At 40.3% G+C, this 22,697-nt stretch overlaps 1 long non-coding RNA gene across 1 annotated transcript; it reads right to left on the bottom strand.

Moving 5' to 3' along the window:
• Nucleotides 1–7,380: 7,380 nt before the first annotated feature.
• Nucleotides 7,381–18,428, bottom strand: LOC122548610. The gene is made up of 4 exons (XR_006311267.1): nucleotides 18,359–18,428; nucleotides 17,738–17,935; nucleotides 13,367–13,409; nucleotides 7,381–8,118 (listed from the first exon to the last, which is right to left on the bottom strand). It is a non-coding gene; the product is annotated as an uncharacterized LOC122548610 (long non-coding RNA).
• Between the last annotated feature and the right edge of the window lie 4,269 nt (nucleotides 18,429–22,697).

Here is a 22,697-nt window from a genome sequence, read left to right as displayed (position 1 = left end):
ATTTCCAGAAAATGGAATTCGGGCTGAGATTGCTTCATAATGCTGTATTGATAGCACAGGCTTGATCAACAAAGACATGTGCTGTAACTTGTGAGCTTAATTCAAACTAACAGCTCATACAGACGTATATGTGCCGAGCACTGAGGAATAACTAATTGAAAGGACCCTTTTTATGCTGAAAGGTGGTTTTGGCAAAATTACAGTGGGATGATTGGAATGCTAGCATTCGGCCTCAGATGTGATTAACCATCTAGGAATGTGTATTCCAATGTTTAGTGGAACAATATTTTGTAATTAATAATCATTCATTTATAATAACAGGGGAATTAAAGAACCTTTCTTTAACCATATACACAAAATAAATTATATCATCATCTTGATAGACTCAGCTTCACTCATAAAGCAGAGACATATAATGTCAAAGTAAATAGGATGACAGGCAAATTTGAGAAAGATATTTTGTGGGGATACTTCAATGGTCCTGAATGTTCCCATCTCTCTATATGTCAGAATCCTCTCAAGTCTGACAAGTGAGAATATCTCTCTTTCTAAATGGCTTCTTAGTTAGGGGAGAAGGTTGAGCAAGCTTTTTTTCTGATATGTCTAAAGGTGTTACTAAGCAGGCAGCAGCAACTTATACATTAATACTAAACTCCAGGTGGTGTGGTTTAGTTGTCTGCAAATTAAAAGAATACCATCTGTAACTTAACCAGTGATTTTTGTAACATAAGAACATAACAAGATTGTAATGAAATTGTCAGAACACAACTTACCCAACAATTGGTGTTACAAATGTTAGTATTTTGATTGTTGATAATTTTCGTAGATTGTTTCATTGAGTCACATTTTTAAGTGATTTACAGACTGATTTTCTTTCTAGATGTCATAAAAGTATTGTATTAAAGACTGAACAATGTATTTCTAGTATTACACAAAGTGGTTGCTTGGTGTATCAAGAGCCTACAGGAAGAAGGTTAGGTTGTGGTCAGACAATGACCAGAACATTTGTTCAGACCTTGCCTAGAATTTTACGCAGAAATCAAGCAAACTGCACCTACACACACAGAACCCTGAAAAAAGGACCAGCACAAACTGCACCTACACACACAGAACCCTGAACAGAAGACCAGCACGAATGTGGTTCCCCTCAGCAAATATAATGCAGGCTGTTGTGATTATCCCCAACCGGGATGGGGGGTGGGGTCCTCTGGGGAGGTTTGGGGGGTCGGAGGTGGTGGGGAGTGGGCTTAAAGAGTACGTTGAAGCTGAAAGCACGTGCCCATGGAAAAGTCAACTCACTGCAGGCCTGGGCTGACTGAAGACTGTAAGAATAGGATATGCAGGAGGCTTTTGGCTGCAGTCAAAAAATACGCTTGGTCAGGGATGAAATGTCTGATCTTATCTGTCTCTCAAGAATCAAAGCATCTTGTGAGTGTATATTAGCAGATATTTGTAGCAGCATCTTTACACTGATATCGATTGATAAACTATGGGATTAAGATAATAAAAGTGCTGATTGGAATGAACACAAATGTACATAGAGTGATTAAAATTCAGAGTGGAACTTCAAACGACAAGGGGTTAGGTGGTGCACCCGGGCAAGAGGATTTCCTCCAATGAATTTAGTGAATCCATAATTATTTCTCTCTCTATGATAATTATTTAACATGTTAGTATTTTAATAACAGAAAGATAATGCAGATTTAAGATCATTACATTCTGAATAAATTTACAGCCTAACTTTTCCAAGGAAAAGTTGGTGGTGAGTAACTTTGTTCAGGACAGCAAGCAATGCCCACTGATCTGATGAAGAGTCATAGAGACATGAAACAGTAGCTTGATTTCTCTCGATGGATGCTGCCTGAATTGTGATCTCCAACATTTTTTTGTCTTCAGCCATCAATGTGGAGCTGGAATACTGACCCGTTGTTGTGGCAGGGTAGGATCAGACAGTGTTTGTAATGTGTGCTTGGGTGGTTGGAACATTTGTTCACTGTTTTGAGATGCAGCACGCCATTTACATCCTTTCCTACATTCGATGTGTTTCATGTAGTTATTGATTATTTTCTTTGCTTGGGCTGGTCCTGTCTTTGCTGTTTTCAGACCTTCGTTGGTTTAACTGAAGTTTCAAGTAAGTGGCAACTTTGTAATTTAATTACGGATATTTTTGTGGCAAGATCAGATGAACCAACAAAAGAAAATATGGCTTTCTTCAGCATTAGTGCTAATCCTTCAAGTCTGTTGGAGCCTTGTCACTGGACATTTGTTAAGCTGCCTATCTTATTAAATTTACAAAAACAGCTGGATAAAATAAAATCTGTTATCTTTAAATCATAATTTGTACATGTTCTAAGGAGACAATACAAATTAGAACGAATCATTTAACCACCAGAGAGTATAGAATTTATGGTATTTCCCCTGTGTAAAAGGTAGCAATCTATTCATCTATTCACATAAAGCACAGGTGCAAATGTATAAAGTGCAAAGCATTGACATATCAGTCAAGTAATATTTAAAGAGAAATGAATTGTCGAGAACATCTAAGGTTTCTCCACAAAATATCTACTTTTCCGTAGTCCCTCTTTCTATATTATCTAATTTTGCTATATTTCTTAATTCTCTTTCTCCCCAGAGAAACATCACATGCTCAATGTTTGAATCTTCAAGAAATCAAAGTAGATTGAGTACATTGATAAAGGCAAATGTTCTCATTGGCTATGTGAGTTTGCAAATTTTGATTGGGAGCAAGCTTTAGGACTTGTTTTTAACGATTTCTGTCTGTAATTTTCTACTCATAGAACCATAGAATTCCTATGGTAAGGAAGCAGGCCATTTGGCCCATCAAGTGCACGCTGACCCTCTGAAGAACATCCCATGCCGACCCACCTTACCCCTGTAACCCTATATTTCCCATGGCTAATCCACCTAACCTACACATCATTGGACTATGGGAGGAAACCCACACAAACACAGGGAGAACCTGCATACTCCACACAGACGGTCATCTTAGGCTGAAATTGAACCTGGATCCTGGAACCTGCTGTGAGGCAGCAATCCTAACCATTGAGTTACCATACCATCACCATCTCTACTACTTCATCACTGACTGCTTTAATTTGATACAACTGACTGGGTGGCTTGCTAAGCTACAATGGTGTGTAGTTAAGTCTGGTGTCACAGATGAAAGGGGAATGATAGTGGATTAGAATCATGATTACTTTTCCTTTTTTAATCATGAGATAGTGAAGTATTATTTGATTTATTCCTTTCCTCTCCTTTCCTGCCTTTTACTGAATTAGGCTGGAGGGGTTCCCCAAGTCGTAATTTTCTAAACAAATCAAAGAAAGAGCTAATTGATGAAATATTCCATGTGTGGGGAAATTACTTCACTGCTATGTCCACACATGCAATGCACTGAGGAAAATAAAGAAGACTGGACAAAAGAGGTGATGGGTTCCAGATGATAAGTTTTAGTAAAATCCAAAGGTATTAAAAGATCAGCTCCCATGAGTTACAATGTCCTGGAACTCAGTTTCCATTAATAAATTTTTTGGTGAGATGGGCCCAGGAATATTCTTTCTACTGGACCACATGAAGACCCATTTTCATCCAAAACCTTAGACACCGAAATTGGGGAACCAAGGCTGTTAACTCAACTTGAAGTTTTACTCTCCTTCTGGATGTTAAACCGGCATAGACTAGGATGAAATTTTCCCAGCTTTGGAATGACATGGGCAATGATGAAAGAGGTGGGAAAATATGGAAATAAATGGAAAATGAGATCCTTTACTTTGTTGAAAGTCCTTGATACTGGACTAGAGTCACACATAAAACAGACTGGTTAATTACGCCATGTTTTCTCCCCCATTGGAAACCCATTGGATTTTAGTGACAACCTGATGGATTCAGAGTCACCGCGACTTGCAGCAAAGTTTTGTTTCCAATTTCTTTTTCTAAAATCAATTTCCGAAACTGCCTCATTATAAATTTGGATTCACTTTTTTCTTTTTAATCCAACTCTGTGAATTATCAGTGCAGTAATATAACAACAGCACAGTTGACCCCACAAGTCTGTAGGCAATTGTGCACTGGCCACCATGTGATGCCTTCTTTGTCTGCTGAAGTTGAGATAATGCTGCATGAAATGCTGCTGGAGAGGGTTACTTTCAACCCATTTCATGACAGTGAAAGATGATGAACACTGCTGTGAACCTGCAATACAATGCGTCCAGGTTTCAGGGCACATCACAGCACAATCATAAACTCTCTGCTGAACTGTGGTACAGGTCTCCCTGCAGTCAATGACACAATTTATCAGCTGTCAAATGAGATACCAAGGGCAGAATTTTTCCCAGTGTTTGAGCAATGTGGACAATAGTGAGAAAGTTGAGAAAATACAGCCAGAATGAAAACTTAGATTCTTGATGTCAACAAACAAAGAAGTCTATTTTTTGTCTAAATATTTTAACAGTCAATGAGAATCTCAGCAATAATCAGTGAGGTCCATGCTTGCTTGCATTACCATCTTATTATTAGTTAATCTGATTTAGATTTCAACATTTAGGTTACTATCCTCCCAGGAATTGGTGAAACATCAGCCAGTGTCAGTTCCTCACTGGAAAATCAGAGTAATTACCTGCCAACTACAGCTGACTGGTATCTTCTCCGAGACTTCAGGTTGGACAGCATTGTCCAATATCTCAGGGCAGAGACCACCCTCCATCCATAGAGATTGACTTTGACAAAGCATCACATCATCAAGGGACATTTTGGACTTAATTAAAATCCAGGTGAACACTTCAATGCTACACCAACTCCATTACCACATACTATAACACTTCTGCTCAGCTGTTTTTCATATACAGACAGACCCTCATCGTATTCATTGGAACAGCAGGCTCTTGGAGTTCTTAGCTTGCTTTTGTGGGCACTCGCTCATTTTGTGCTCACTTGGACACTCTCAGTCCTGCTTGGCCTGTTTGGCCAGTTGATAGTTTCAGGCTGCAGCAGCTCTGACTGTCCTGCCTTGTCATTTAGTGTAGAGAAAAAGCCAGGCAGCTTGGCACAGCTGTCAGCACTGAGGGCATTCAAGAGGATGGCTGGATATGTTGTATGGCACTATGGAATGTCAGTGTCATACTTACACTAACTGCCAGCAGCTAACAAGGGAGACACCCTGCAAGTGCTTCAATCAAATACTGACCATATCTGAAAGTATGTGGGGAGTAGTCCTCAATTCAGTCAATAGGAATTAAAAACAGTCCTGGGGACAATCCAACCTCATTGGGGATTGGCCACAGCCAGTCAGACACACTGTGTGGCCCAGTACCTGGAATCCATGCCCTTCCAGCCTGATGAGTTAAATTTAGATTTTTAGATTTAAATATTAGCTTTTATTGTCACATGTACTCAAGTACAGGAATACTGTGAAAATATATAATGTCTCTACACAAAACACCATCTTAGGTGCCAAGGTACCTAGGTACAAAAAGCTTAGGTACAAAGTCGTAAGCAAAACAAAGTTAAAATGTTATGCACTATTTCATAGAATAAGTCGAAAAATAAAGAAATAATGTAATCGTTAATATTAAAGTCTTTCGTAGTTTAAACTACAAAAAAAAGGAATAAGTTAAAACTACAACAGTCATGATGAGACCTCTGCTTATTCTGTTCTCCTGATGACCTCAGCTGCCTGTTCTCAGCATCACTGTCACAGGTACGACCACGCTGCTGAAACTGCTGCATCTCCGATCCCCCTCCCTGGTGTCTCAGGAACATACCTGGACACGATCCAATCATATACTGAACTAAGACACCATCACGGGCCACCGAGAGACCAGCCAAGACACCATCATGAACTGCAGAGAGACCAGGCTGACCATTGGGTAACGGTCAAGTCTAAACATTCCAAAGATTTTTGGTAGGTCACTTGAGGAGCTGCAAAGAAATTAGTCAAGGGACTGGTCCGTTCCACAGGCAGAGTTATATTTCCAAGTCAGTCTGAATGTGGTTGACAGTCTGTTCTGAAAGCCTGGGCAGTAAGTGTCAATGCGGTCATCAGGGGACAGTACTGTGTTGAGAAAGTGGGAAACTCAAGCATGGGCATTGGAGCCAACAGGCTGGAATGCAGAGGGGACAGTCTGTATAAAAGGAGGAATCTCTAGATATGAGGCTGGGAGGTGACATACCATGATGTCAGGAGGGTACTGTAGCAAGTGTCTTTGAACGCACCATCCCTCTGGCTTCAATGAGTGGAAATTGGATAATGATGTTGCACACAGGTATGTGGTTAGGACTGGGACTCAAGGAGGAACTGAAATTATGATATGAAAACATTAGGTGGGGAGACTCAAACCTGATGATGAGTTTGATAGTGACTGCAATACTAAAAGGAATACACAAGTTGGAGGATGGGCCTAGAATAACAGGCAGAACCTACAACTCACTGTACTGAGTGTGATCTGGAAAGCCTTCCATTTTCAACTAAATGTCAACGTCGGGGTAAACATGGAAAATAGCTGCCAGTACACCCAGAATGGCTGAAATGAGTTTACTTTCTTTTGTCTGTGCTGGCAGGGTCTACATATCAGTAATGTATGGCCCTTCAAGGGATAATTACCTTAATCAGGCGCCTATAGCTTTGAAATCATTCGTTGGTGCCAATACATTAATCTGCCACCATTTCAGAAGTGGAGCCTCCCCCAACAACGTTTGCCAAAGTGAAGTTTGCTGCATCTCTCTACAGATGTGAGAGTATGTCTTGCCAACTGGTCATAGCTGACATTCTTCCATTGGCATCTGTTCGCTCTAAATCTGTTAACTCAGACATGCACGAATGAAGATTTTGTCTGTTTTGGAATAAAAGTTCTGTACACCCCGAGCCTGAACAGAAGACAGAATGGGATGAAAATCAGCGGAAATTCCATCAGAAACTAATTTCCCCTGGATATCCCAGCCTTACTGTCCCATTACTGACCCAATGTGAGTCACTAACAAGATGAAAATTGGGCACAACAGCTCTACTCTTTTCCATTTATGGTCGCAACAATTATATCCAAGCAATTTCATAAATAGCCACATTGATCTACTCATCATAAAAAGAAGTATTTGATAAATTTAAGGAAAAGCTGACCAATTTACTCATTAACTGCATTAGTCTGCCATTGGTAATTACTTCAACATAGCCTTGTAGGAATGTTAACAATCAGATGCCAAATTCTTCTAATAGGTAATGTTTAAGGTTATTTTGATCAAAAATTCAAATATACTTAATGGCTGACCCCAAAAGTGAAGTTAACTACCAATGCCTGGAATTTCTTCCTGAGTCTACTCCACTGCTGTAACTTTGAGTGAAACCCAGTTCATAGGCATCAGTCGGGGTTTCCAGTAAAAATACAAAAGCAGAGCAGGACCAGCTCCAACTATTTTTCCATTTTGTTAAAGACAATAATCTAATTTCTTCAGCCAGTTTAGCAAAGAGTTAAAAAAAAATTAATTTAGGAATATCAATTTTCCGTACTTGACGCGTTCAAGACAAAAAAAGTTTGAAAACTTGTGTAACAAAGCTAACATAGCAAAGTATGGACAGCAGTGCTATAACATTGTCAAGATCTTGTTTCTTTTCACTTTGTGGAACATTCTGGCAAGTTCATGCCCTTAATCTCCAGTCTTTGTTTCTTTGTTGTATGTATGTGACAACTGTCTATTACCTGAAAATTCAGTTAATGAGAAAAATAAGTAGATAGATACATGTAGCCAATTTTTTCAAATGCATATTCCTGGCACTGTTTCCCCCCATTGGGAAATGTATCTGGATCTCATGGATGTGGTTCCCACTATTATCTGTCATTAAAATTAATGAATGGAAAATCATGGCAAGTGTACCGTGATTTGCTGATGTGTACAAACAGCAACCAAGACTCCATGGTTGAAGGGTGTGTGGAGGAGAAGAAGTGACCCTGTAACAGTACATTTTATGAGGCAGTACATGACAATGGTCCTGTTGTGTGGTCTTAACACTCCGCACTGCTCTGTGGCCCATGTTTTCATCACAGTGTCAGGATACTTTCCTCAGGAAAGAGAAGATGATTTGTTGAAATAAGCCAGGTATGTCAACACCTGAAAGAGAAATAAAATATTAATTTCAGAGTGGGATATATTTCTCATAAAGTGACCTATCCAAAATATGAATTTGAATACTTCCAGGTGCTGATCACCTGAAATAGACCTTGAACATTATCAGTTTTAATTTTATTTATTAATTATCTGATAATTTCTAGATTTATTTTCTGTTAATTTTATGTAACTATGATTACTCCCAATGTAAAGAACTCGAAACTTAATAAGAAGTGAATAAAATCCTCAATTATTTTATTTTATTTTCATTCTATGGACTGCAATCCATATATACACTGCAATGAAAAATTGAGTAAAATTTTAACTCAGCACAGCTTGCTGATGAACATTTAAATTAGCATTATATGCGATGTACAAGGTGATCTTGTGGCCAGGTCGGTAGGGTTCCTGCCTCTGAGTTAGAAGCTTTGAGTGCAAGTCCCACTCCAGGACTTTGTGACCAACAAAGGTGCAGTATCAACCTGAGAATGATTCCAGTGCTTGACATATGCTAAGAGTGGGAGAGATTTCTGGACAGCTAAGTAATATAACGAAAATTGAAACTTAGAGTTTATCACTTGAAATAGAGTTCATCACTCTATAGAACTCCAAACTACAACACGCATGTAAATATACATGCTGCCCAAATACGCAGTACACCTGAGGAGCCAGGATAACTGATGGATCAGATTAGTGTCAACAGCATGGGATTTAATGCCCATTTTAGCTTGGGCTGGATTCAGGATCTGATTCCCTCATGGTGAAGATCATATTTTGTAGAGCAGAAAACTGAAGAAACGGTCCAATTTAATATAATCTGTGCTCACCCTCTAATTAATTCGGGAAAGTTTCTTTGGGAAGTTTATGCTAAAAGAAAAGGCTGAATGTCAAAATAAACATCAAGACACAACCATCAGAGATCACTCAAACAGGGCACTGTCAGTCCTCATTTGGGAAAGAATACAAATGGAGATTTCTGGTGATGATTCTGGATCTAAAAGTTGGTGTATTCCTTGAAGGATTAGTAACTGTTTTTCTACATTTTACTTTTTGGTCTTGAATCCCCCTTTGTTTGCAGAAGCACCTGGTTTTGTGCACAAGATGGGTTGCAGCAGTGGGAATTTTACAGAACAAAAGGAATTTAGTATAGTTCAAGTCATAAAACATTTCCAAATAGACTATTGTTTGAGTTAGAAATTACTTCATAAGAAATGAAGTGCATATATAAACATTAATATCTGCACAGATAGAATGTCTTGGCAAACTGGTAATGAAATGCATATGAAAGGCAAAATAAGCTGCCAGGCTTATGTCTAACTATTTAACATGATTCAGTTGCATAAAATGCTAATTAAAAGTGTTCCTTGTTAGATATATAAGAAGTCTCCACTTTGCCTATTATAGGCATCATTTATAAGACAAACAATTAAGTGACAGATGATCCATGTTAGCACAAAGAGATAGAGAGCACTGACATTCTGGAATGTCTATTACCTCCCAAGCGCCATGTGTTCTGTATTATAAACTGAAGGGGGTGCTGACTGCATAGGTGACGTACCTTCAAGCTTTGAAATCATCTCTCACTAATCAAATTATGCTGATCCAATGTAACTTTAAATTGTGCTAAGAATTTTGATATGTAACATGGTTTTGGAAGAAAGTTGAATCATCTTAAGTGAGTTTTTTGAGGCTGAGAAAGCGTGTCTTATGTATACAGAATACAGGCTCTTTAATGATTTCTGCATGTAAAACAAGTAGCTGTGAGAGAAAAACATTTGAAACCAGGAGAATGTTAGTCTGATGACTACTGAAATAAAGTATGTATTGAAATGCCAGTGGTTTGTGATGTTACCTCAGAGAAAAGTGTTAATTGTGATAGTTTCCTTAGCAATAATAAATTATACTTTACGCCACTCGATTATCACTTTTTACAATCAGCTGAGGTGAAATATTTTTCTTCACTTGTGCCCATTGATTAAATTAGATATCAGTAAAAAAAACTAATCATGGACAATGTGCATGCGTGAGATTAATGGGACATGTAATTCTGCTCCCACCTTTGGCAACTCACTGTGGGTGTGGCTGTTATCAGATGCAGCTGCAACAGCAACTCAAATCCCTAAAGTACAGGAACGCCTACACTATTCACAAAGCAATTTTTTCCCCAGAATAAACTGCAGATGCTGAAGCTATTTCAGATCATAATTCACATCCACAACATAGCACAGAGTGGATCTTAACATTTCTTATCCATGTGCTGTGTTTCCACTATTGACAGTGATAGTCCCCTGAGGTGAGCCAGAAAATATGCTGTAAGTCAAATTGCGCTAATGTTTATTAAGAATGGCACAAAAGTTGAAAAAACAGCAATGAAATCGGAAGACAGTCTCTATCATTCAAGTGATGCTAACTTAAGTTGAGAGAAAATAGTTTACAATAAGTTCTGAAAGGACCTTTGAGATTTTCTTATCTTTGACTCTCAGCTTAATAAATAATGTTCTCAGTGATGTAAAAGTGGGGTACAAAAGACAGTGAAGACTACAAAGGCTGGGGCCAATGAAAAAGTAAATGGGCTGTGGTGTAAAATGGGTGGCTAACCGTTCCTGCCCACAGGGTAGGCAGAGTTAGACACAACATCTGTGGACTTTTGAAGATAACTATAAATTTGGGTTGTCAAGAAAAATAGGGCACAAGATCCTTTCACTGAAATTCTTCCCAAAATTAGTCCAGAATAAGAAGTTGCCGATCCTCAGTCACCACTTTTCGTTACAGGATTTCATTGCTTTGACACTTTGAAAAAAAAGATGAAGAAATGGAGGAAGATGTGAAGACCACAAAGCATGAGTCCAAGTAACACTCAACTCATTACTAACCAAGCATATATACAGATCACAATGATCTTGCGACACAAAGATTGGTGGAGCGGTAGAAAGCATAAGGGACTGTCAGAGAATACAGGAGGATATAGATAGACTGGGGAGTTGGGTGGAAAAGAGGCAGATGGCTTTCAATCCAGACAAATGTGAGATGATGCATTTAGGCAAGTCTAATTCTCGAGCAAATTATACAATGAATGGAAGAGCCTTGGGAAAGGTTGATGGGCAGAGATATCCGGGAGTGCAGGTCCATTGTACCCTGAAGGTTGCTGCACAGGTGGATAGAGTGGTCAAGAAGGCATATAGTATGCTTGCCTTCATCGGACGGGGTATTGAGTATAAGAGCTGGCAGGTCATGTTAAAATTGTACAAGACATTGGTTCAGCCACATTTAGAATACTGTGTACAGTTCTAGGCGCCACATTATCAAAAGGATGTGGATGCTTTGGAGAGAGTGCAGAGAAGGTTTACCAGGATGTTGCCTGGTATGGAAGGTGCTAGCTATGAAGAGAGCTTGAGTAGGTTAGGTGTATTTTCATTAGAAAAAAGGAGATTGAGGGAGGACCTGATTGAGGTTTACAAAATCATGAAGGTATAGACAGGGTGGATAGAGACAAGCTTTTTTCCAGGGTGAAGGATTCAATAACAAGAGGTCATGCTTTCAAGGCGAGAGGTGGAAAGTTTAAGGGGGAATACACCCGGTAAGTACCTCACACAGAAGGTGGTGGTCATTTGGAATGCATTGCCAGCAGAAGTGGTAGAGGCAGGCATGGTAGATTCATTTAAGATGCATCTGGACAGATGCATGAGTAGATGGGGAGTAGAGGGATACAGATGCTTAGGAATTGACCGACAGGTTTAGACAGTACATTTGGATCGGCTCAGGCTTGGAGGGCCGAAGGGACTGATCCTGTCTGTAAATTTTCTTTGTTCTTTAACCTCTGGGTTGGTTAGCTCAGTTGGTTGGATTGCTGGTCTCTGATCCAGAGTGACAGCATGGGTTCAACTCCTGCACTAGCTGAGGTTCCAGTGAAGGACTCTCCTTCTCAGTCGCTCCCTTGCCTGAGGCAGGGTAACCCTCAGGTTAAACCAACCAGTCCTCTCTCTCTAACGAGAGAGAGCCCTATGGTTTGCCAAGGTTTTGACAACTTTACCCTTACAACAACATTGTAAAACATCTAAAGGCATCTCACTGGAACATTAGTTTATCATGTTTGGAAGTGTTTCCACCTGAAGTGATATTAGAATAAAAAGTGTGGTGATGGAAAAGCACAGCCAGTCAGGCAACATCCAAGGAGCAGGAGAGTCGATGTTTTGAGCATCGGAGTTTGGGGAGCCACATTCCTGATGAAGAGCCTATGCTTGAAACATTGACTCTCCTGCTCCTCGGATGCTACTTGAATGGCTGTGCTTCTCCATCACCACACTTTTTGACTCTGATATCCAGTATTTGCAGTCCTCACTTTCTCCCTGATATGAGAACAGTTGACCCAAATTTTGAACGAAGAGTTTGTTTTTAAACCATGCCTTAAAGGGGAAGAATGAGATGGAATTAGGGAAAGCATTACAAAGCTTCAGCCCAAAGCAGCTGAATACACAGCTGTCAACACTACAGTGATGGAAATCAGCATGGAAAGGAACAAAAGGCCATAGTTGGAGAGTTTGACAAGACAGAAAGAAGCCCTTGGGTGCGTTGTATCCATGCCAGTCATCAAAGACCTACTTACTTTTTCCATTCCCAAGTGCTTGGCCTTGACCATCGTATGAAAAAGTGAATATGTATCAAAATTGTGATGTCTCCTGCCTCTGCCACCCTTTCAGGCAGTGATTTCCAGATACCCATCATTCTCTGAGTGGATTTTTGTTTCTTCAATCACCTCTAAACTTTCTGCTCCTTACCGTAAATCCACGCCTTCTGCTTAGTGACCCCTCCACTAAGGGGAAAAGTTCCTTCTTATTAGCCCTATTTATGTCCCTCAATATTTTCTAGACTCAATCAGGTACCCCCTCAGCCTTCTCTGCTCCGAGGAAATCAAGTCCAGTCTATGCAGACTCTCTTCATACCTGAAACACTGCACCCTAGGCAACATCCTGGTGCGTCCCCTCTGCACACTCCCCTGTGCAATCACAACCTTCCCTTAACCTAGCAACCAGAACAGGACACAGTGTTGCAGCTGGATTTGGATCCAAGCTGGATTTTCCCTTCAGAAAATGCCTGAGAAGGGTGTATTGCCGTTAACTCTCACCATATCATGTGTGCTGACTATACCATCATTTGTACTCTTGTCTGCAACTCATTTTCATCAGGAACACCATCTTGTCAGTGGCATCAGACATTCAACAACATATTACTACATTCAATCAGTCGTGCTTACCCCACTCAGGTGCATCCTTAAATTAGTAACTCACATTTCAAGTCTGTAAGACAGAAAACAAGGATTCTCAGATGTGCAGGATACAATTAACATATGACATGGCTTTACGTAATTGGTCTGGAAGATTCATTAACTTCAACAGCAGAAGATTTCATTCCCAGAGTGTGCATGTAGTGAGTGTTGTAGGACACCTCTGTACTGTATCAGTGCTTGCTGTGAAGTAAAATGGCACTCTTCTCCTGAGTTAGTTCAGGATGCTTTCACTCCTGAGCCACAGCAATACATTAAGATGGCTGTTTAGAAACCAGGAGTAAAGTACAGAAACGTCGATTCATTCATTAACACATCAGTCAGGGTAATTTCAATTTGTGAATCAGACTTGCCCACCCTGTTTTCATGTCCATTCATTACTTTTTCATTTATCACCCACTGCAATCTATTCCTAAATCTTAGCAGGGAATTTGCTTGTTTCCAGTATTCTGCATGTGCTTCTGAAGGAACAGAGCTATGTGAGAAGTCACCACTTCCCAGAGGAAGAGATTAATACCTTTCTGTAAACTACATTCAATGGGATGAGGTTAGCCCTTCCAATTACCTGTCTTTGACAGGCATTTTCTCTGTATGTGTGTTGTGAAGCAAAGAGGAAATTAAGATGTGGCTGGCACTTAATGTATGTTCAGCAAATGAAATGGCAGAGTTGGATGTGTGAGAGAATGATCATGTAGGCAGTATGAGATTGTGCAGGCAGTTATTTAGTATTTAGTGTAAAATAGAAAGGCAGAATGAGTGTGCTGAGCGTGTCTCTCCACAGGTTGATAAGGAAGTAGTGGGGGTTTATTGAGTCATCTGTGAGAATGGGTTGTGGAAGTTGGTGTCAGTGTCAGTGTCAGTGCTATCTCTCCAAATGACCAAGAATGATCAACATGGTAACGTGTAAACACAGGAATCTATTTATCATGGTTTCAGGTTTTTTCCAGAGTGGCTTGTGAGGCTGAATGAGCTCAGATGTATGGCATTTGTCCAGACACGATTCTGTCTAAAAGCATTAAAAATGTAATAGCCAGCATTGTAACCTGCCAATTAGTGATAACTGTCCTTGTTCAGTTCTCTGGCCAAAGACAGTTCTGACCCACAAAGGTGTTTTACAAACAGGTACAGCAAGGAGGCAGGTCCTGAAACCAATCCAGCCAAACCAGGCATCAAATTCCATGCTATTGTGTAGCAGCTGGCTGGCCTTGGATAATAATTATTTTAACTTCACATTACATTGCTGACCAGGAATCTACCCTGCTCTTACTGGTTGGTATTAGAGTATATTGTTACACAAGTTGTTTGGTCATTTAGGAGCATATGTTCTTTGGCCATTAGGTCCTGGAATAGAACTTGAAACTCTCACATTGGGGAAATCCTCACTGCTGTCATTGCTTTGTAATGTTGAAATGGTCTTGGATATTCTGCGTAGATTTGCCAACAGCAATCCTTCTTGCTGTCATTAATGTAGGCTATTGAAACCCATGTGAGCAAGGATGCCCACTTGACATCTTAGACAGAGGATAGACTCAATCATGATGAACATTAAGTAGATTTACAATGTATTATCTAATAACTCGTTACATAAGATACATGACTGTCTTTTATGAGACATCAGGCTCAACTTAAAGGGAAATATACACTATTATAGCTACGTGCTGTTTACACTTGTAACAATCACTGCAGTACACTGATTACTTCCTCCGAGGACCAGTACTTTATATCAGATGGGTAGAGCTTATGTTGTGAAAAATAAAGAACTGCAGATGCTGGAGAGCTGAAACAAAAACAGAAATTGCTGGAAAATCTCAGCAAGGCTGGCAGCATCTGTGAGAAGAAAGCAGAGTTAACATTTCAGGCCCAATAACTCTTCATCAGCTTATCTTGTGATGTTCGTTAACCCTTTCAGGTTCTGACAATCTTATACAACATAATTAAAAGCTGCTGGATCTCTGTGCACCACGAGATCTCCTTAATGACAATGAGCCAATTGTGTTCAAGTATATTTCAAACTTGCCATTAACAGCATCACCTGTGCCTTGTTTACACGGGGCAGAAACAACTGGGTTTATTCATATGAAAAAACAAACTGTTTCCGCCATTAAAATGTCACTCTGCAAATAATTTTGCACAAGTGCCCCCGAATAACATTATGAACACTTCGTCGTCAATAACTTTGAGGTACACTGGCTGTGAATTCTTATCAACTCTCCCTCCTTCTTATGATTGCCCAGGGATTTTTCTGTCTGAGTACATTCAGGGATTCAAATCAGTGGAGGCCCACAATTGTTCCCCTTCCACTACCTGATGCCATTTCTGCAGAAATTCAAAATCTTATTGGGAATGGGAAATACTGATTTACATACGCTACTGCCAGCACCACTCAGGAATGCTTCAGTTGCTCTGGCACAATTATCAAGGATAAAGGGAGAATTAGGAAACAAAATGCTGATATTAAACAGGGAACACAGGAATTACATAAACCATCCAGCACCAAAAGAAGCTATTGGCTCATCTTGTTAATGCTGGCATCTATGTTCCATTTAACCCTATTGCAATCTTTCCTGATTTAACCCTCTACTCAATTCTCACTCACTCTCTTGTCTAATAGCTTCTTAAATGTTTCTAAGGTGCAACCTGATGCTGTTACAACACAGGATTACACACATGTGATAGACAGAGCCAAGCAATCCCAAAACAAATGAGTAAAACCTACTTGGATAAAAATACAATCATGTACAAATGTTCTAGACTGCCACAGTGATGTGACCTCTATTATGAGGCACACACCCTGTAAGCATGATGTGGAGGAGCCGGCATTGAACTGCAGTGGACAAAGTTCAAAATCACACATTAGGTTATAGTCCAACAGGTTTATTTGGAAGCACAAGCCAATGTGCTGTGTGAATTTTAATTTTGTCCACCCTATAAGCAGACATTCTACGTTTCACTTCAATAAAATCCTCATGTTGAACGCATTGCTGTGTTGCGCTCTTGAAACATGTGTCAGAAGAGACACTGAGGTGAATGTCTGGAGCTGACATTTAAAGCACAACTACAGAGCTGCGCCTGATTTAAAAAAAACACAAAGATAGGTCTGAAAACACTGCTCAAGAGAAAGTGGTTGTGACCTTTCCCCTTTCAGTTCCTGTTCAAATGACTGGGCTATGAAGCAATATTGGGAATCTTTCCATCTAATGACAGAATTATGCAATAACTACAGATTTATTGAACATATCAGAATAAGTCAAGTGATTTCACTTTTAGCAATGTTGAGAAGAGACTGTTTCAAAATATATTCTATCCTAAATCTCTCTGAAAGGCTGAAAAAATACAAGACAGAAATTGTAAATGCAGTGGAAGCATGATTTGAGCCTCAAGTGACTTGTGTTTGATCGCTAGGTAGTCAATGCTGGAGAACAAAGTGAAAAAATGAGTCCAGTCATCAATAAGTAACATCATTTACTCCACTTGCAGAAACTTGTGAATTTGAGTAATTAAAGGATAAGCTAGTTATAGACAGGATTATGTTATGAATAAGGAATTCAAAAGTGCATGCGTGCTTACTAGGAGAAGTTAAATTTGCATTCAGGAGAACAATTGAGCTGTGCATCATGCAGAAGTTTTAAAACAACAGCTGGAGCATATTGATGGCCAGGTCTTGCATTATACTACCAGATACTTCATGCACTCAGGACAGAACAATTCCAGGCAAAGGGACAGATGCAAATCCTGCAGAAGATACCATACAAAAGGGTCCATGGTGTGCTCAGCACAGGGAAAGCAGTGTTCTCACTGCAAGAAGTTAAATTATTTTTAGTATTTGGCTAAAAGAAAGCACAAGTAGGTACAGATGGTCACTGGAGAGGTATCGGCTGAGATCCTGATGATTCATTCTGTGCCGTACTACAGGTGGTTCAGTGAAGGAGATAAGTGAGACATAATTTGTAACCTTTGGAATGAGAACTACAGAGGGAGAATCTCAAGTCAAAATAAAGTGTCAGATTGATACTGATGAAGGCCTTATGCCCAAAATGTTGATTCCCCTGCTCCTCGGATGTTACCTGACCTGCTGTGCTTTTCCAGCAACACACTCTCGACTCTGATCTCCAGCAGCTGCAGTCCTCATTTTGTCCTAGATAGGTACTGGTGTATCATCCCCATAATGACCCTCAAAAGCCTGTGTAAAGTGATTCAACATGGTGATCCGAAAAGGAAGTCCTTAAATTTAAGGTTAAGACAATGTGATGGCACCATATACACATGGGAGAACAGATTATTCTGCAAGACCATTACAATAATTGGAGTGAGGTTCCAGTAAGCAAATACAATAAATCTCACCTGGAATAAATTTAAAGTGTGGGCTGGTAATTCTCAAAGAGATTTGCGATGTGTCACAGCACACTGAACCATTGACTGTGGGACATATCCCAGGTGAGTGTAAAGATGTGTTCACAGAGTCAGGAAAAATAAATTCAGTGTCTGCCAAGCAAAGTTTCAGCCTCTCTCAAGGAAGTCCTGCAAGACAGGATAGATGAGCTGCAAAAGAAGGGAGAAATCAAGAAAGTGACAAATCCTACAGAGTGCATTCCAGCATGGTAACAATCAAAGAGCCCGGAGAGCAGAGAGTATCCATTGACCCAAAAAATCTAAACATGAATCTAAAGAACTAACACATGTCAACTATTGAAGGAATTCACCACAAAGGCAAGAATCTTTATCACCTTAGATACAAAGGATGGTCACCTCTAAGTTGACCAGATGCAAGGATGAGCTTTAAATATGCCACTGATGCCAAAACTCTTGGAAATCCTGGCAGCAGTGAATACTTCTTCCATCTCTGGTTAATAAGAGAATACACCAAGCTTAGGGCATCACAGGGCACAATGAGGTGAGTTTTGAAAGGCAGCATGAGGAAACAGGCTAGAGCTCAGAGAGAGAAAAACAGTTTCTAAAACTCACCAAAGTTTACACTTTGCCACTTTCTGGTAAGAATCAGTTCCATGTTGTTATCCCACAATTGGCTCTAAACACACACTGTGATTCAGGCAGAACACTGTCTATGAGGCTGCCAAGGAGACAGTTTTATAGGACACTCTGTCACCCAGTGTTCTGGAAAATAATGTAAGCTGTGGCCAGGGTTTTGTTTTCAGTAATGGATAAACAGCCACTAGCCTCAATGATTAATGACCACCTTGGTTTGTGACCTTGTCAGCAGAGATTAATACAAATCCAACATGTGTTCCAGCATGTGCCATCTGCCAGGGATCTATGAAGTCTGTGAGCAGGTTCAGTAACAATGGAACTCTTAGGCATTCACGTTGATCAAATCTCATTGAAATATGGAGAGAATATATAAAGCAGGAAATATAAGTTAAATTTAATTGATTTACAGAGACTGGAATAAAGGTAAAGGAATAAAAAACACGAGAATAAAAGAGAGGGATTGACAGACCATAAGAACATGGATGTAGGACCAGAATTAGACCATTCAGCCCATCAAGTCTGCTCCACCATTCAATTACGGCTGATATGTTTCTCAACCCCATTCTCCTGCTTTCTCCCATACCCTTTGATCCTCTTACTAATCAAGAACCTATCTATCTCTGCCTTAAAGACACTCAATGACTTGGTCTCCAGAGCCTTCTGTAGCATTGAGTTCCACAGAGTCACCACCCTCTGGCTGAACAAGGTCTTCCTCATCTCAGTTCTAAAAGTTTGACCCTTCACTCTGAGGCTGTGCCCTCAGGGTCTAGTCTCTCCTACTAGTGGAAACATCCTCACATCCACTTTATCCAAGCTTTGCAGTATTCTGTAATGAGACAGAAAGACTAAGAAAAATGTTTTTGATTCACTGTATAATTACTAAATCAATTTTCTTGTGACAAAACAAAACTCCACAGCTGCAAAATTGCTTTCTTCTAGCCAGAGAGACTGTTCTTAAGTATTTCTCCCTGATACAACCTTAAAAAGGCTCAAAAACCCACCCCTCTATGAGGAAGAGTTCAACAAGGGAATGGTATCTGTGAAAATGTGAGTTTCAATGAGAGTCCAGCAGGTCTTTTAAATGGTAGAATCCCCATGTCCACGTGGGTTTCCACCTGGAACTCCAATTTCCTTCCACAATCCAAAAATGTGCAGGTTAGGTGGATTGGCCATACTAAATTGTCCTGTAGTGTCAAGGGATGTGCAGGCGAGGTGGGTTAGCTGTGGGAATTGTGGGATTACGAGGATAAGGTAGGGATGTGGATTAGGTGCTCTTCAGAGGGTTGCTGCAGATTCAATGGCTCGAATGTCCTCTTCCTGCACTGCAGAAGTTCCATGAATATTTGGGGAGGTTGTGGCTCCTTCCAGAATGACAGTAACTGGCTCAGAATCAAGGAGTAGGCCAAGCCACAGGTAGGTAATGGCAGGTATGCTTATAACACACAGCATCCTGGGGCAGTATGGTGGATCAGTGGTTCAGCACTGCAGCCTCACAGCGCCAGGGATCCAGGTTCGATTCCAGCCTCGGGCAACTGTCTGTGTGGAGTTTGCACATTCTGCCCGTGTCTGCGTGGGTTTCCTCTGTGCTTTCTGGTTTCCTCCCACAATCCAAAGATATGCAGATTAGATGGATTGGCCATGCTAAATTGCCTGCAGTGTTAGGTGCATTAGTCAGGGGTTAATGTAGAGGAATAAGGGAATGAGTCTGGGTGGGTTATCCTTTGGAGTGTCAGTGTGGACTTGCTGGGCTGAAGGGCCTGTTTCCACACTGTAGGCAATCTAAGAGTGTTGTGGATTCAGCAGTAAAAGCAGGGGATTGACTGTCAGTGGGCTTCACCTTCTGATGTGTGCCCCTTGGCCAGGCATTCAGGGCCTTGAAATGATAGATCAACCCCCCCACACACCCGCAAATTGACACTGGGAAACTGTGAGTCAGCTGCACAGATTTAACCTGTGAGAAGGTTTAAGACTCGAGTTTTACATGAAGTCAGAACTGACTATTAGTTGACTGTTAAAGTAGATTAATGGGTGGGACAGCAGAGAAGCTTCGACTGATAAGTTGCAGATAACATCGAGCCACATAAATATCAAACAATTACCAACTCCAACAAAGGGAATCTAACTATTGCCCCTCACAATCAATGGCATTACCATTGCTGAATCTTACACTATCAAATTCTAGGGATTACCATTGACCAGAATCTAAACTAGACTAGCTGTATGAGAATTGCAGTTGCAAAAGTAATTCAGAGGAATTCTGTGATGAGGAACTCACCTCCTGACTCCCCAAAGCCTGTTCCCAATCTTCAAGGCATAAGTCAGGAGTTTGTTGGAATCCTCCCTACTTGCCTGGATGGGTGCAGCTGCAAAGGAACTCAGGAAGCTCAAACTATTTAAAACAAACCACTCCCTTGATTGGCACCACATGCACACAATTCAGTTCCTCCATCACTGACTGATGCTCAGCAGCAGTTGTGTGTGCCAACCAGATATTACCTTCCAAACACACAAATAAAGGCAAAATACTGCAGATGCTGGAAATCTGAAACAAACACTGATAATGCTGTGAACCTCAATAGGTCTGGCAGTATCTGTGGAGAGAGAAACAGAGCTAACACTTTGTGTTTGGCATAACTCTTCTTCAGCACTGAAGAAGATCTGTGTTCTAGTAAAGCTTCCAATCCCAAAACCACTACCACCTGGAAGGACCAGGGCAGCAGATATACGGAAACACCATCACCTGTCAGTTTCTCTCCAAGCCACTCACCGACCTGACTTGGAAATATATCACCGTTCCCTCAATGTCGCTGGGTCAAAATCCTAGAACTCCCTCCATACCAGCGTGTGGGTCTACCTACAGCATGGACTGCAGTGATTCAAGAAGGCAGCTCTCAAGGGTAACAAGGCTGGGCAATAAATATTAGGCCCAGGCAGTGATGTCTCTGTTCAATGAATGAATAAACAAAAAAATGTCATGTTAATATTTCAATCAGCAAATAAAAACATTGGCATCATTTAAAAAGTGATCACAAATCTTGGGATTGACATAACAACCTAACAGGTGCACTCATACTGCTTGAAACCTTACTTAGTCTGGCCTTTAATTGACATGAGCCCATAACAATGCGGTTGATTGGCTATAGCTAACAATCAACAATAAAACAACTAGAGATGGGCAAAGAATGTCAGAATTGCTAATAACGTAATAAAACGTTGAAGTGATCAGCACAGCTAGCAAATTGGTATAAGCCTGTGGCAAATGTAACTTTTTTAAAGATGACATAGAAGTCTAAATCAGAAGGAGGAAGTTCAGAGCTGTTCCAGTTTAATTGCTTTAACTTTGCCAGAAATATACTGAAAACTCACTTTACATGTGAGCAGGCTTTGCTCTGCACTTCCAGTACAGTTAGAGCAGACAAGCAGGATCTGATGAAAATCAGGAGAATAATTTCTATCTCGGTCACTGACACAGAAAGTGAATTTTGCAATGTGATTTTTCTCTCTTTCTTTGCCATCTGTGAGCCCCTTACTAATCTTATATCTGTGGTTGCTCACTGTCAATGCTCAACAATTTAAAATATTCCACTTTGATCTACTCTGTTCCATTGCAACTGCAGCTATCGGGTCTGCCTTCAACAGCGATCTCGATGCTTTCTTCTGCTAATTGTCACGTTTAGTGTCCTTTTTAATCTGCACCAAGTTAATATAATCGCAGATGGCAATCTGCAACAGGCAAATGTGATCTTTAAACCTTGGAAGAATGCTATTAGAGGCCACAGTCCCTCCAAACCACTAGATACTCAACAATTGAAATTTCCAGTGCTTCAACATTGGGATTGTATGTTGCACCATGTCCCTGGTGGCTGTATGGGCTTCATTAGATAACATTTCTGCTTATGGATGTTTATGGATAACTCAATGCTTTCTAACAATGGGTAAAGTATATCAGACATAGGAAGATGTTAAAAGTCAACATTGAGTCGAAATGGTGAGACAGTCCTTCCACTTTATTAATCATTTGATGACACTGCACTGAAAATATTCTGACGATGCAGCACTCAACAGATATTGAAGATCTTGAAAGAGAGCAAGAATGGTGAAAGGAATGCAGAAAGTTCATTAGAACAGGGGAACAAGAACAATCATTCGACTCTTGAACCTCTGACTGATTTGTATTTTATTGTCATTGACCTATTTTGTTTCCATAATGTAGCATACCCTTGTCTGACAAGAGTATATCATTAGATTATGAGATACTATCATGTAAATCGCACATGTCTTTACTGGGAAAGAGAATGCTGAGAAATGGTATGGC

Source organism: Chiloscyllium plagiosum, chromosome 3, assembly GCF_004010195.1.
Source record: "Chiloscyllium plagiosum isolate BGI_BamShark_2017 chromosome 3, ASM401019v2, whole genome shotgun sequence".
NCBI lineage: Eukaryota > Metazoa > Chordata > Chondrichthyes > Orectolobiformes > Hemiscylliidae > Chiloscyllium > Chiloscyllium plagiosum.
Note: the sequence above shows the minus strand (reverse complement) of the source record. Positions and strands in the feature narration are given on the sequence as shown.